General features: G+C 43.6%; 1 pseudogene; it reads left to right on the top strand.

The window, feature by feature from the left end:
* The first annotated feature begins 2,290 nt into the window (after positions 1-2,290).
* On the top strand, positions 2,291-11,834 carry LOC114698398 (annotated as a pseudogene).
* The last annotated feature ends 2,918 nt before the right edge of the window (positions 11,835-14,752 follow it).

Genomic DNA, 14,752 nt, shown 5'->3' with positions numbered 1-14,752 from the left:
GGGCAGCTCACCCATGGAGGTGGGGGCTTGTTGCACAACTTTTTCATACATCGGAAGATCAGGAGACAGAAAGCATGGGCCCCACCCAGAAGTAGATATCAAGGCCTGCCCCCAGGAACTCACTTCTGCTAGCGAGGCTACAATCTCAAAGGTTCTACCTCCCTAGATAGGGAACGCTCAAATACATATAAAGGGTGTATTTCATACTCAAACAATAACAGTTTGCAAGCTTGCTCTGGTTTGTTGAAGGCTGAGAATCACTGTTCTAGGACCTGGAATGTTGGTATCCTTCTTAGAGCCTTTGAAACTTCAGCCTGCCCTTTAGTGGCTCAACTTCACTTCCCCCGGGCTCTTCTTGTCCATTCTTTGCTCTATCTTTTATCATCCTCTGGTTTCTTGTTTGTTTATTTGGGGGGAAGCTTTTTGTCATTACTACCTATTGGTGACACAAAATATTCTTTGCTAATGTGCACTAAACATAATGGCACAAGTCCAATGTTCCATTTCTATTGCCTAGAACACATATAGGGCCAATAAATTCAATAAATATCTATACAGATACAAATATAAATGAATGCATGAATCTGACCTTTTTTTAAAATCTTGGTTTAAATTCAAGTTCTTGTAAAAGGAGATGCTCAATCAGAATCCATATCAAGTTCATACTAAACTATGTTTATCACAGATGCAGGATGTGAGGATTAGAACATCATCATCCATGGGAGGATGTTTTCACTGTAGTATCACTATTGTTATTGTCTTGAAGTGCAGGGACTCAAACCTAGAGGCTCAAGCATGTTAGGCCAGCCCTTTTCTAACAGACCTACGTCTACAGCCCTGACGTGAATTTCTCCATAGTTTGAACTGCATTCTTTCACCTTGATTAAAGCTCCTTGGCAGAGTTCGGTTCTAGAAATCAGAGGTGTGGAATTCTTTTCTCCGTTCTGATTCAAGTTCTGATCTCTTCAGTTGATATGTGTTGATATTTATTTTAATGTAATATCTACTGAAATCAAGACAGTTTAATCCCCTGCATGATGGGCAAAGCGAACACTGCATTATTTCAAAGACAATGTCCATGAACTCTAGTGAAGAACACAATATACTTGGGCCAGAAATGGGAAGCAAGTATCTGGATCCTCAATTCCAGTCCACAAAAGGCCAATATCTACCAACAGTGGCCATGGTGTTGCTTTTTATAATCAACCATAATAGATTCGAGGAAGTATAACACAGCCCACTTACCCCACTCAAGGGTCACTAAGGATGTAACACAGCTGATAAATTCAGTGAAAATAAACAGTTTATACCAAGAATCTGAATAACCAGGAATCCAAGATGAGAAGTTAAAGGGTCACATGGCATAATAATGAATTATTTGAGCAACGACTACATTGTGGTCATAAACTCCAGGTTATTTCAACATAGATATCTTATTGAAATGATAGTAAAAGAAGAGAAAAAGCAGAAACATCAAGTTGGTCGATTTTTTTCCTTCTCCGAGAAGAAAAAAATTGATGGAGAATAGAAGATATTCCTGTTATTCAGTGTAGACTAAAGTAGCTATGTGAAGCTAGTATTGATTTTAAAAGAATAGTACTGTAGGTGAACTTTGTCATCTTGGATTCCCCCAAATCTGCTGTCTACCAGTTTATGTTTGTTTTCTGTTGCTGTGATAAAACACTCTGAACAAAAGCAACAGAGGAAGAAGGGGTTTGTGTGGCTTACATTTCCAGGTCACAGTCCATCACTGAAGGAAGGAAAGCCAAGAACTCACACGAGAACATGAAGCAGAAACTGTGGATGGATGCTGTTGGCTGGTTCCATCCCAGGCTCCTGCTTACTTAGCTTCCCTATATAGCTCGGGGCCACCTTCCTAGAGATGGTGCTGCCCACAGTGGGCTGCGCCATCCTACGTCAGTTAACAGTGAGACAGTTCCCCAAAGACCTTCCAGGCGCCAATCTGATCCAGGCAGTTTCTGGATTGAGATTCTTTTCTCAGGTGACTCTACGCTGTGTCAAGTTGACAGCTACAGCTTGCTAGGCCACTACTCACCCACCCAACTCTGCCCACAGACACTTGACATCTTCGTGATGTCCCATCTTCTGTAGTCCCAACTGACACAGCTTTTTCAGAACTGATCTCCCTGGGGAATGTCTGTCCTTGACTTATTCCTATTTCTGCCTGCCTCCCGATGCAGGCTCATCGTTTCTTCCCTCCTCCAAAACTCCTTGTCTTACCAAAGTTCCCTGGGCTAACCATCAGAAAACAAGGACATTTGGTATGTCCATGGTCAGATATTGGAGAACAGTTGGATTTTGAAGTCGTCTTTCCATGATTATTTTTATACTTCAAAAGGATATTTGGAGTGCGCTACCCTGGTGAATTTGGGATGTTTTAGTCACTGTCATTAAGGTGGGCATAGGTGAGAATGAAGAGCCAGGCCACAGGCAAAAAAGAAGAGTAACTTCAAAACATTGACATCGATCTGCCTGAGTTCCGGTCACATGTTACATTTTACAATCTTGAGACATGCACATTTTCGAAAATGAACTTTCAAATCTATTAAAAAAAAAAAACACAAGTATCCCACTAAAATCCGTGTTGCTGAGGGCTACATCCTTAGTCAGCTCATATTATGTTGAGGGTCATTGTCTTAGACTGAGATGTTCAGAAATGCTAGGTCATTGAGTTCATGGCCAGAATCTTTGAAGGCAAAAACATGGCAAAAAGCTACAGTAACTTTAGAGATTAAAATCTTAACTGATAAATTCCACAACTATTGTATAAACTGTGCTGGCATCTTAATTATTAGACAAAAATCTTAAAAATATGAGGAACATATAAATAACAGTGTTTTAAAATTAATAGACTCTAAGAGAATTTTTTTACCCATAGAGAATACATGTTGTTTTTATAACAAGGAATGCTCATAAAAGCTGACCACTTTAGGCCACAGAGGAGGCGTCACAAATTCTGGAATAGCCTCAGAGTGAGAGGCCATGTTCTCTGACCATCACCCAGTAGAGTAGGCCTTGATATCAAGAGGTTTTCCCACTGCGTGAAGGATACAACTTCTCCTAAGTCGTCTTTGGAAAGCATAAACTAAGTTGGGAGAATTGGAACGCAACACATGGAACTCTAGGTAGTGACCTCTGCCGGGCACACGTGTGTACAGGACCGCTTTCTGCTCTAAAATCCACCTATCAGAAGGCAGGGGAGATGGAAGTGAACCAGTGATAACCGGTTCGATCACAAGAGTGGGGAGGGTATAAGTGGAAATGAGAAGTAAAAGGAATAAACGAGCTAGGAAACAAACCTTAAAAATACCACAAACCTGCAGGGAAACTGGTTGTGTCTCTTTTCATAACAAATATACAAACCTGTGACAAGATTAATTAGGAGAATAAAATGAAAGATTATAAAAACTCCAGGAGGAGAAGAGGAAATAAGCACACAAACAACATAGGTATTTAAAATATTAATATTATATTTTTATGGGTATGGATGTTCTTCTGCCTGTGTGTATGTCTGTGCATCATGAGCAAGCTCGGTGCCTGCAGAAGCTAGAAGAAGCATCAGATCCCCCGGAACTAGGGTTATATATGGCTGTGAGACATTATGTGGGTGCTGGGAACTGAACCCTGGTCCTCTGCAAGAGCAGCCAATGCTTAAGAGTGCTTAAAACCACTGAGTCATCTCTCCAAATCCAATAATACAGGCCTTAAAATTATAAAGAACTACCCCAAAAATTTAAAGCTGAAAGAAACATACAAGCTGGTAGAAAAGATTTTTAAAAAAAGTCCCAAAGCTGGCACAAAAACAAATTAGAACAATTGGAAACATAAGCAGTTGTTAAAATTATACAATAAACCTTTCCCATGATACTGATGACTTTTCCAAGTTCTGACCATTTGTAATGAAACCCATGATCCCTGGTTCCCTTCAGCTTTTCCCACAAAAGCAGACAAGAAAGAAAGAATCTCAACACATTTTATGAGGCTGACATAACCCTAGGTCCAAACCAAAGGGCTGGGATGTAGCTCAACTGTAGAGCATTTATACAAAGTGTTAGGACCTGAATTTAATTTCCAGCACTGGGGGGGGGGCTACAAACCAGTTAAGGCAGATTGCTTGGAGAGAAAAGTCAGCAATAGTCTTACCCAGCTGTGAACCCCATGCACTGCCTTAGTGACCATGGGCATGTGCCCATGGGTGCAATGGCACACGTATTATGAGGGTGACCAATTACTGTCTGATCAGATTTAAGGCCCGCTGTGCAGAAGGAAACTCATGCCTTTTACTAGAACTTGATTAGAGTCTAGTTAAGAACTCAAGGCTAGAGAACTCTCTTAGACCCCAGGGGTGAACATTTTGCTTCATAGACGTAGTATCGAAATACCTCTAAATTTCTATCTCTGTACCCACAGGTTAGTACGGCTCTTGGACCTTATCAGAGAAGCTTCTTTGTGCAGTGGGCAATAGGTAGTGCAGAAACTCACACTTAAAGTATAGAGAATAACTGTGGCATGCTCCGCGGTCAATGGGATAACTACATCCCATTCCCCTAAGGGATCATGAAGGAAGAGGGGCAGGGAAGATTGTAAGAGTCGGAGGTCAGGGAGGACCAAAGTGGAACAGTACTTTCTGCACTCATGAACTCCCAGCAGCCTGGTTACCTGCCCAAGATCAAGCCAGTTAACATTCCAGTGTGGAGTTGGAGTTCATGACACATATAAAAAACTATTAACATTTGATGGCTGCTTGAGAGAAGGAAAGTTTTTGTTAAGGGTGTGGCCCTTGGTAGATCAGCCACACTCCAGTGCATAGTCCCACATCCACTGGACCCATGTTCATATGGGCAGTACAGATTGAACTTAGTGAGTTACTTAAAGAGGGAGAGAGAGAGACAGACAGAGACAGAGAGAGACAGAGACAGACAGAGACAGAGACAGAGACAGAGACAGAGAGAACAGGGTGGTGGTATATGCTTTAATCCCAACACTTGGAATGCAGAGGCAAGCAGAAATCTGTGAGTCCATCCAGGTCTATGTAGTGAGCTCTATGCTAGCTGAGTTTACATGGTGAGAGAGACCCTATCTGAAAACAAACAAACAAAACACCAGAGGACATGAAGTCAAGAGGAGTTACAGGGCATGGGTGGATCTAGGGGGAGTCAGGGAGAGGAGTGGAGGTGAATTATCAAAATACATTGTACGCATATATGAAATTCTCAAAGAATTGATCAAAACATTATGCGCACTTTAAAAAACCAGCTAAAGGAAATTCAAAGTAGGAAAATGATGTTCTTACTTCAATTATGGACATAGATTTATATAAATAAAACATTAGCTAACTGAGTCCAATGCTGCACTTTAGAAACAGAAGAACAATATAATATCTTGTTTATATAATTTACCACATTAATGGATTAAAGAAAAACAACTATCTTGAGAGGCAATAAAAATGAGCATTCAAAAAAACTATGATCGTTTTTAAAATTCACATAGAATTTAGGGGCCAAAGGAACGTCCTTAGTTTGAATATGGTTGCATATCCCCAAACATATAGCAATCATCATGAATGGAAATACTTTGAATTATGATAGAGAAAAATAGAAAAGATAGAGCTCTTCACTGCCTATACTCCTGTCTATTATGTATATGTGGAGGTATACACATGCCATGGCTTAGGTGTGGAAGCCAAAGGAAAACTTGTAGGAATCATTGTTCAGGTATAAAGCATACGTGGTAAGTTGCACATAATGACCATATACAAACAAATAAGTCTGGCATGAAACCATCACCCCCACCAAGGTATCAGACACGCCCCGTTTCCCCATGCCCCTGGATGGTGTCTAGGGCTGTGAGCATTTTAGGGACTATCTCGCATAACCACAACTTTATAACCATCGTATGACTAATTCCCATCTCTTTCTCTGCCTGTGAGACCGTCTCACTGAGCAGCTCATCCCTGCCTGAAAACCAGTATTTCCATAGGCTGACGTCAAATTCATGGCAATTCTCCTGCCTCAGCGCCTGAGTGCTAGGGTTGCTAGTATGTCTCATTACATTCAGGCACGAACTTATTCTTGGTTTTGTGAGCTTTACTGTTTAAATACTGCATGCGAATATAACAGCAATACAGTGTCTGTCTTCTGTGACTGGCTCATTACACTTAGCAGCAGGAATTGAAATCAGGATCATGAAGTAATATATACTCTTGGGTTTATGATAATAGCGTCATTGACAATAATTGGCTTGCAGAAGTCAATGACCAGATGATTGTCTAAAGACAGTATAGTATGATAGACACATTCAGTGGGATATCACTCAGTCTTTTAGAAGAAGGAAACTGCCAGGGCATGGTGGCGCACGCCTTTAATCCCAGCACTCGGGAGGCAGAGGCAGGCGGATCTCTGTGAGTTCGAGGCCAGTCTGGTCTACAGAGCGAAATCCAGGACAGGCTCCAAAACTACACAGAGAAACTCTGTCTCAAAACAAACAAACAAACAAACAAACAAAAAACAAGGAAACCTTGCCAGATTTGAGACAGAGAAGACTCTGGAGAACATTATAGGTGTTTGACAGATGATAAAGACAGCACCCAAAATCCAGTGGATGAAGTTGATGTAGGAGACTGCAAAATGCAGTCATAAATTCCTCCCACCAGGGCAGCGTACCTCTTTGCATTTTAACCTTGGAGTTCTTCCTCTTGGGGTGTGGCAACATCTCTTCACTCGTAGGGAAGCAGCCTGGACTTGCGGGTCTCCAAGAGTACCTCGGCACCAGCCCGACAGTGCTAGCGTCTCTTTGGGTTTCTCTCAACGCTCCTGGCTTGTCTATTGAAATCCCTATGATCCCGTGTAGTTACATCATTTTCTGTATTTACATTGGTCTTTACTGTTCTGCTGCCTTTTTGTGCACTGATATTTTAATAGCGTCAAGTTTTGTCTTGTTATACTGAAGAAAGCCTGGACTTCTAAAGCCAACTGCGGCTGTGTTTGCAGATGGTGTGTGGGGGGAAGATGCAGGAAGATTGACAGAACTGGCCCGCAGGTCACCAGGAGTGCTCTGCAGATAGAGAACATGGATCAGGGTGACTGGGATGAACAGGCCAGCAGTCACCATCTGTTGGTTAGGGAGAAGGGCCATGGCAACCCAGGTGGAAAGAGCATTAGTTGTAGCAAAACGTTGAGATGTACATGATCGGATTGGGGCAGCTTACCAAAGGCCAGTTTACACATCACCGTAAGGAAATCCTATAAAGAGGTTTACTTAACTAACTGTTTCAGAGACTGACAGTGCAAGACTCAGAGCGCAGGCAGGCTCCTAGCCTGCGGCACACCATCCAGGCAGCCCCATGCTGGGGGGTGCATGTAAGGTGAGAGCTCACAGGTTGAGACTGGTTGGTGAGACCACCAGCCCTGGAAAGGCTCACACAGCATCTGTGGGACTAGACAAGGTCTTGGTAACATTTGAAGGATTGCGATTTCTAGTTCCCAAACCGAGCACCACGGGGCCCAGAACCCAGGGAGAAACAGGAAGGCTGTCTTGAAATGTCGGTACCTATCAAAAGAGACAGACTCGGCAGCTCTCAGCGGCTCTTTGCCCCCCTCCCCCCGCCACACACACACAGCTAGTTCAAGCTGGCTGTTTCAACACCTGGCACTATGTTCTTTTCATTGAGGTCACAGCTCGCCAATCTGGGTTTCTGTGGTGATGATGATTGGAAAGGGAGAAGGAAGAACACAGAAGTCGACATGGGACAGGAAATGCTGTCCCCATAGGACAGTCACCGAGACACACCTCACAGGCACACACACCCCATTAGTAAATAACTGCGGTTATTTAAGAATACAATACAAATATTTCTCCTTTCAATTTATTATATGGTAAATTTTTTTCAAACTGATACTTAGTGATTATAACACAAATACTCACTGAGCTCTTTGGATCTGTTTAATAAACACAAAAAGTTCAGTTTGGTGTTGGGTGTCTGTGTGTTTGACTAGGGCCACCGTGAAGAATTATCAAGACACAAAGCACATGGGGAACTGGGAAAATTCGAAGACTTCTGCTCTGTGCCCTTAACCAACCAGAGATCACTTTTGTTTGATTCGGACTTGTCTTTGTTGGGTTCTGATTAACTTTGATCCGAGTTTCCATTGATTTCAATCTTCCACTGAAAACAATCACTTATGATTTAAAATTTTTGGTACACCCAGTTTCCTAGCAGGATTAATTGCAAATGATCAAAATGTAGAAACAACCCAATTTGCCAGTGAGGGATGAATGGTGACATGGTGCGGTAGTGTTGTGGCCGAGTCCAGAGACCCCGGAACAAGACCACCACAGAACCGATATCCGATGCAAAACACGCAGGGGTTTACTGATAATAAGCAGGCCCGGGCTTGGTCTGCATCCAACACTCAACATGTCGGGTGGAGGACGGCCCTGAACTCTCAGGGTGAGGAGTTTTTAAAGGGAAAAACCGAAAGCAGGGTGGTACAAGCCTTGGCAACATATGATTGGGTGAGGGTGTGTGAATTTACTGGTTGGGGGTTACAGTTATCATTTGGGGGCAGGCCTGGACAAGTCCCAGGCTTTGTCCTTGAGCTGCCATGGGGGCTGGCTGGCCTAGCACGTTCACACTGACCCATGCACGTAGCTCTAAGTTGGTGAGGGGTCCCAGACAGTAAACACCTGGCTGAACCTTGAGCAGTCAGAGTACGTGCAGAAAGGGAGCTACTGCAAGGACTATGTCTTGTGTTTATGGCGCCCCCAGAAACTGCTTGCTCAGGTCTCAGGAAACTGAAATTGAGACCTGATCTCTGAGAGAAGACTGAGCAGCCTGTTATGGCATCTGCTTGGTCCTTTCAGTAGCAGATCCACAGGCTGTTTCTCAGACTACGTGTGTAATGGCTCTTTTCCACCTTAAAGATGAAGGAAATTCTAACGTACAATACAGAATGGATAGCTTTTGAAGGCATTGCACTCAGTGGGACAACCATTTAAATGAGGTCCATAAAGTATTATCTCAAACTTGTAGAGACAGAAATATTTACCAGGGAATGGGAACAGAGGAGTGTGGGGCTATTATTTAATCACTTCTTACGGTTTGAGTGTAAATGCTCCCCACTGGCTTGTGTGTTTGGATATTTGGTCCCCAGCTTGGTGGTGCTGTTTTGGGATGTTATCGAACCTTTTGGAAATGGGGTCTTCCTAGCAGAAAGTAGGTCCAGGACTTGAGAGTTATAGGCAGGCTCAGATGCCTGCTTCTTCTTACTGATCCCCAAAGATTTGAGTAAGCAGCTAGCCATGTGCCCTTGTCAGGACAGACTGCATCATGGATAGTGCCATGCCTTCTCCTCCATGAAACTGTGTGCTAAGACAAAGCCTCTTCCCGTACATCAATCAGCTCTTGTCAGATGTCTCGTCCCCAGGAGGAGAAAGGTAGTTGACACAACAGACACTATTGTTGCTGGAGAGCTTCTCTCCAGGTCCCAACAAGCCCTGCAGTCCTACAACCCATGTATAAAATAATTACTCAGAGCCGGGCGGTGGTGGCGCATGCCTTTAATCCCAGCACTTGGGAGGCAGAGGCAGGTGGATCTCTGTGAGTTTGAGGCCAGCCTGGGCTACCAAGTGAGTTCCAGGAAAGGCACAAAGCTACACAGAGAAACCCTGTCTTGGAAAAACCAAAAAAAATAAAATAAAAAAAAATAAATAAAATAAAATAAAATAATCACTCAGACGCTTATATTACTTATAAACTGTATGGCCATGGCAGGCTTCTTGCTAACTGTTCTTATATCTTAAATTAACCAATTTCTATAAATCTATACCTTGCCAAGTGGCTCGTGGTTTACCGGCATCTTTACATGCTGCTTGTCCTGCCGGTGGCTGGCAGTGTCTCTTTCTCCTTCTTCCTGTTCTCCCAATTCTCCTCTCTCCTTGTCCCGCCTATACTTCCTATCTGGTCACTGGCCAATCAGTGTTTTATTTATATAGAGCGATATCCACAGCACTTCCCCTTTTCTTTTTTTAAAAAGGTTTTAACTTTAACATAGTAAAATCACATATAACAAAACAATTATCAAGCAAGAATTACAGTTACAATATTAAAGAAGATGTCCTATCTATCTTATATTTGTGAGTTTAAGGTTTTATATCTAACTTATCTCTTATCATAACTGAGGAAATTACAACTATCTAGTCTTCAACTACATCAAAGACCCTAGAAGGATATAATATTACCTGAGAAATGGGAGAAGGATGTAAGCAACTTTCGGGGTCTTGCAGGGTAGGCAGAGACAGCTGACAGCCTGGACAGTCACCTAATGTTCCTTTGTAAAGTTGGGGCATCTGTCTTCAGTTAACAGGGCTAGAGTCTCTCCGTCATTTTTTTCAGTGTCCTGTAGAATGTCTGGCAGTTTTCTCTGCGAAGCAGGAACCTGAAGGACCATCTTGTCAAGTAAAGTTCAGTGGTCTTCCTTCCATGGGTCTTGCATGTCCAGTCGATCAAGCAGTCCAGGCAAGAACAGTTTCTTGCCTGAATGGCTGTCTTTGCCAAGGTGAAGATAAACTCCATATGGAGTGTCTTCAATGGCCATCCTCCTTTCCAAAGTAAATCCAGTGCTGCCAGGAGCAGACATGTCTCACTGTCCAGAAGTGTCTAAATTTTTAAAACATTTTAAATGCCATATTCTGTAGGTCTTTGAAGTGTTTGAAGACTACCTATTATCTGAAATATATCTATGTATACCTAGAAGACTTAACTAACATGGCTATAAATGATTATCATAGATGACTAATTATTAATCTATTTCTTAATTATCCATTACAATTTTAAATGAGTTATATAAACATAATACCTCAAACAAGAATAGAAATATATACAGTATAACAAAATTAACTTTAAGTTTGTATCAGTAAACTAAAATCTATACCAATGTAAAACATTTTAAACAACTTGTTGTTCTTTAAAAGTAGGTTCATTAATCTACCCTTTTATCTTATCATCTCTATATCCTATATATCTATATCATATCCCCTTTTCTGTTTTAGAAAGAGATCGCATTTATAATCAACCTGTTTTAAATAAAAGTATTGTTTTTTTTTTTCTGTCCCACACTATAGATTTGGGATGATGAAGGGCTGTGGAGGTAGACAGTAGCTCAGATGCTCAGTGTGCATGATCTTGGTGAGGTATGCACGTCGAAGACACAGGATGGGTAATTTTACGTTGTATATTTTGCCATAGTGTATGTTTTTAAACTCATGGGCCACTGTAAACATTTTTAAGACAGAGATTAAGCTTCCCACCTACAGAGAGCTCCACTTGTGGTTCAGTGCAGCATTCGCTTCCCTGATGAGTGTGCAGGACCTGCCCCAAAGCCAGGCATCTCCATACGCTGCATCCCACCTGGACAGACACCAGGCCTGAGCCTCCCAGCCTCTCCTTCACCTTTTCCAGACCTTGGCTGAAGGCTTTTACCACTGCTCACCAAGAGCAAACCCACTGGATTGGCATGTGCAGTGTGTGATTACCTTTATTCTTCATTTTTTATCTTTTTAAGAACCAGCCACTGGCTGCAGCCCATCCCAGCTGAGGCATCTCTGAAGCAACCCATCGGTTCTGCCTGACACGCCCCGCTCGCGACACCATGGTGGCTTACTGGCAGGGCAGGCTGGGCTCAGCTACATCCGGTTCTCCCAGATCTGTGCGAAAGCAGTGAGGGATGTCCTGAAGACCGAGTTCAAAGACTTCTGGCAGCAGCGTAAAGATCCTGAAAGTGAAGAAGGAGCAGCCGGCCCTGACTGAAACATGAACTGCCACATTGTCAAGGTGAAGACATGTGGGTACCTGTTACAGCGGATTGAAATCAACCTCACCTCCTGGGGACAAAACTACCCCTGTTGATAAATTGACTCTGCCAATAAATTGACATGGTGTACTCTCAAAAAAAGAACCGGTCGCTGCCTTGTTAATGTGGTCATACCCTGTGACTATCATCAGCACCGTCGCTGCCTTATTAATGTGGTCATACCCTGTGACTATCATCAGCAGCACTATGCATCTAGTTCACCCGTGAGAAGGAATGAAATCCTGACTTGCCTTCTAACAGGGATGAACAGAGAAATGAGGGGATCACGAACAGGCAAATCCTGTATGATTCTGTTTACATGAGGCTGCTAGGGTTGGTCAATACATAGTCACAGAGTGGGGTGGTGATGGCCTCCTCAGGCTAGGAGACGGGAGAGGAAAGTTACTGTTCAGTGGGCTGGAGTTCCATCCTGCATGATGAACAGAGCTCTGGAGACGGACGGTAGCGATGGTTTTACATGGCAGTGTAGCTAATGTCACTAAACCGACATTAGAAATATCCGTTGTGGCCAGAGGCATGATTCGGCAATTGAGAGTACACACAGCTCTTGCAGATGACCAGAGTTCAGTTCTCAATGTACGCCATCAGTTGGCTCACAACCGCCTGGAGCTCCAGTTCCAGGGAGATCTGATACCTCTGACCCCTACAGGCACCTGCTCTCATAGGTACATACCCCCATACGAATACACACAAGTTGTAGAAAATGTGTATTTTTGTTAATTCCTGCATATGCTATCCATTGGTTTATATGTGAATCATATCTTCTTGGTAAACGAATACCCGAGGAAGCTTTTGAGGGTTCATGGAGTATGGTGAACAGTTTGACTCTAATTCATGGGACTCTCTAGGTGTGGTCATTCTCAGGTATTCAGGGTGGTGAAGTCTATTTCTCGGGGAGAGCAGGACTTGATCCTGGAGGGAGCAGACACCCATCTCCCTTCTCCACCAAAAGGTAGAAAGTGTCAGGATTCAAGGGAAGCCCTGAGGCTACTTACTGCAAGAGACTCTGTAACGGTAGGTGTGCTGCTTGAAGGGCCCCTGAACGAAAGATTCATATGTTTAAATGCTTGGTCTGCATTGGTGGAACTGTTTAAGAAGGACTGGGAGGTGTGCCCTTGTTGGAGGAGGTGTGTCACTGGTGGGGTGGGTTTGAGGTTTTAAAAGTTCACCTAGGCCCAGTCCTGCCCTCTCTCTTCCTCCAACTTGTGGATCAGATGTGAGCTCTCAGCTACTGCCCCTGCACCATGCCTGCCTGCCAGCCTGTGGCCACACTTCCCACCATAATGATCATGGGTTCACCCTCTGAAACGGTAAGCAAGCCCTCAATTAAATGCTTTCTTTTATAAATTGCCTTGGTCATGGTGTCTCTTCACAGCAATAAAACAGTAAGTAAGACACTGAGCCAACTTGAGTCCTATCTAGGCCTTCAGAGACCTCTATGGTCCTCTTTACACCCTTCTCCCAACTTCTGCTTAGAGACCAGGGACAAGTTCTCTGAGGCTGGAAAGCAAAGATGATGGAAGTAAGTAAGCTCCTTTCACAGCCGGAGCTGCAGCCCTGATTCTTATCACCCAGACCCCTGCCCTACATGCCAGCTTCATAGGGAGTGGTGGTTAATGTGTGGGCTCTGGGGCCAATGAACAGAGTTTCAAATGCCAGCTCTGTCAAGCCTGGTCCCTGTGCTGTGAGCTGTGAAAGAGTTCAGAGCTCAAGGAGCCAGCTGAAGGGGCTTTGTATGCGAGGAGCCATGCGGAGGAGCACCATCTTTCTAGAGACTTACTGTTTATTGAGTGTACAATGATATTTAGTTTTAATGTGAACCCCTAGGATTACTTTTTATCTTTAAGATGGGGTCTCCAGCATCCAAGGCTGGCCTCAAACTCGCTGGGTAGCCCCAAGGATGACCTTGAACTCCTGATCCTCCTGCTTCTGCCTCCCAACAGCTGAGGGTGCAGGGCCTCCTGAACCTGTGTTTGTGGGGTGCTCTGAACTGAACCCAGACCTTCCTACCTCTACCAACTGAGCCACATCCACAAAGTTTTGGGATCAGATGAAGATTTTCCTACTTAGGCCATTATGGAATCAGCTTCCAGGCAGCTCCTCTGTGCAGCGACAGCCCTGGTTCTCTGCTGGCACCGGGACTTTGTTGTCTTCTGGTTCATTATCCAGGAACTCTGTCTGACCCCATTTCTCAATTCCCGTTCTGAATCACTCCTTCCTTTCTCTCCCGTCATCTTCCCAGGCCAGGCACGCTCCTCCTCTCCACAGCAGCATCCCTGTCACCAAGACTTCAGTGATATGTCTGAGCTTTTAGACCCTGGCTTCTCTGGATATGCTAATTGAATGTGACTTTAGCTTTTGAAGTCCCCCCCACCAAAAAACCTAAAAAACAAACAAACAAACAAAAAAACCATATTGTATCTTTCTTTTTTTTTTAAGACAAATTTATTTTTATTTCATGTGTTTCCCTGAATGTATGGATGTACACCATGTGTGTGCCTGGTGTACTCAGAGGCCAGAAGAAAGTGCTGGATGCCCTGAAAATGGAGTTACAGAAAGTCATGAGGCACCATGTGGATGCTGGGAAACCAACCTGGGTCCAAGAGCAGCAAGAGCTTTAACCACTGAGCCATCTTTCCAGCCCCTAAACCTTGAAAGCCATGTTTTAACTTAATATGTGCATATCTGTATGTGGGAATGTGTACATGTGAGTTCAGGGGCCTGTACTCACATCCAAGGGTGTTGGATCCCCTGAAGCTGTAGTTACAGGTGGTCATGAACCTCCTGATGTGGGTGCCGGGAACTGAACGTGGATCCTCTGCAAGAACAGTCTAAATTCTTTACTATTGAGCTATCTCTCC

This window comes from Peromyscus leucopus, chromosome 12 (assembly GCF_004664715.2).
Source record: "Peromyscus leucopus breed LL Stock chromosome 12, UCI_PerLeu_2.1, whole genome shotgun sequence".
NCBI classification, from domain to species: Eukaryota; Metazoa; Chordata; class Mammalia; order Rodentia; family Cricetidae; genus Peromyscus; species Peromyscus leucopus.
The sequence above is the reverse complement of the archived record's forward strand: the minus strand, read 5'-3'. Positions and strand labels throughout refer to the sequence as shown.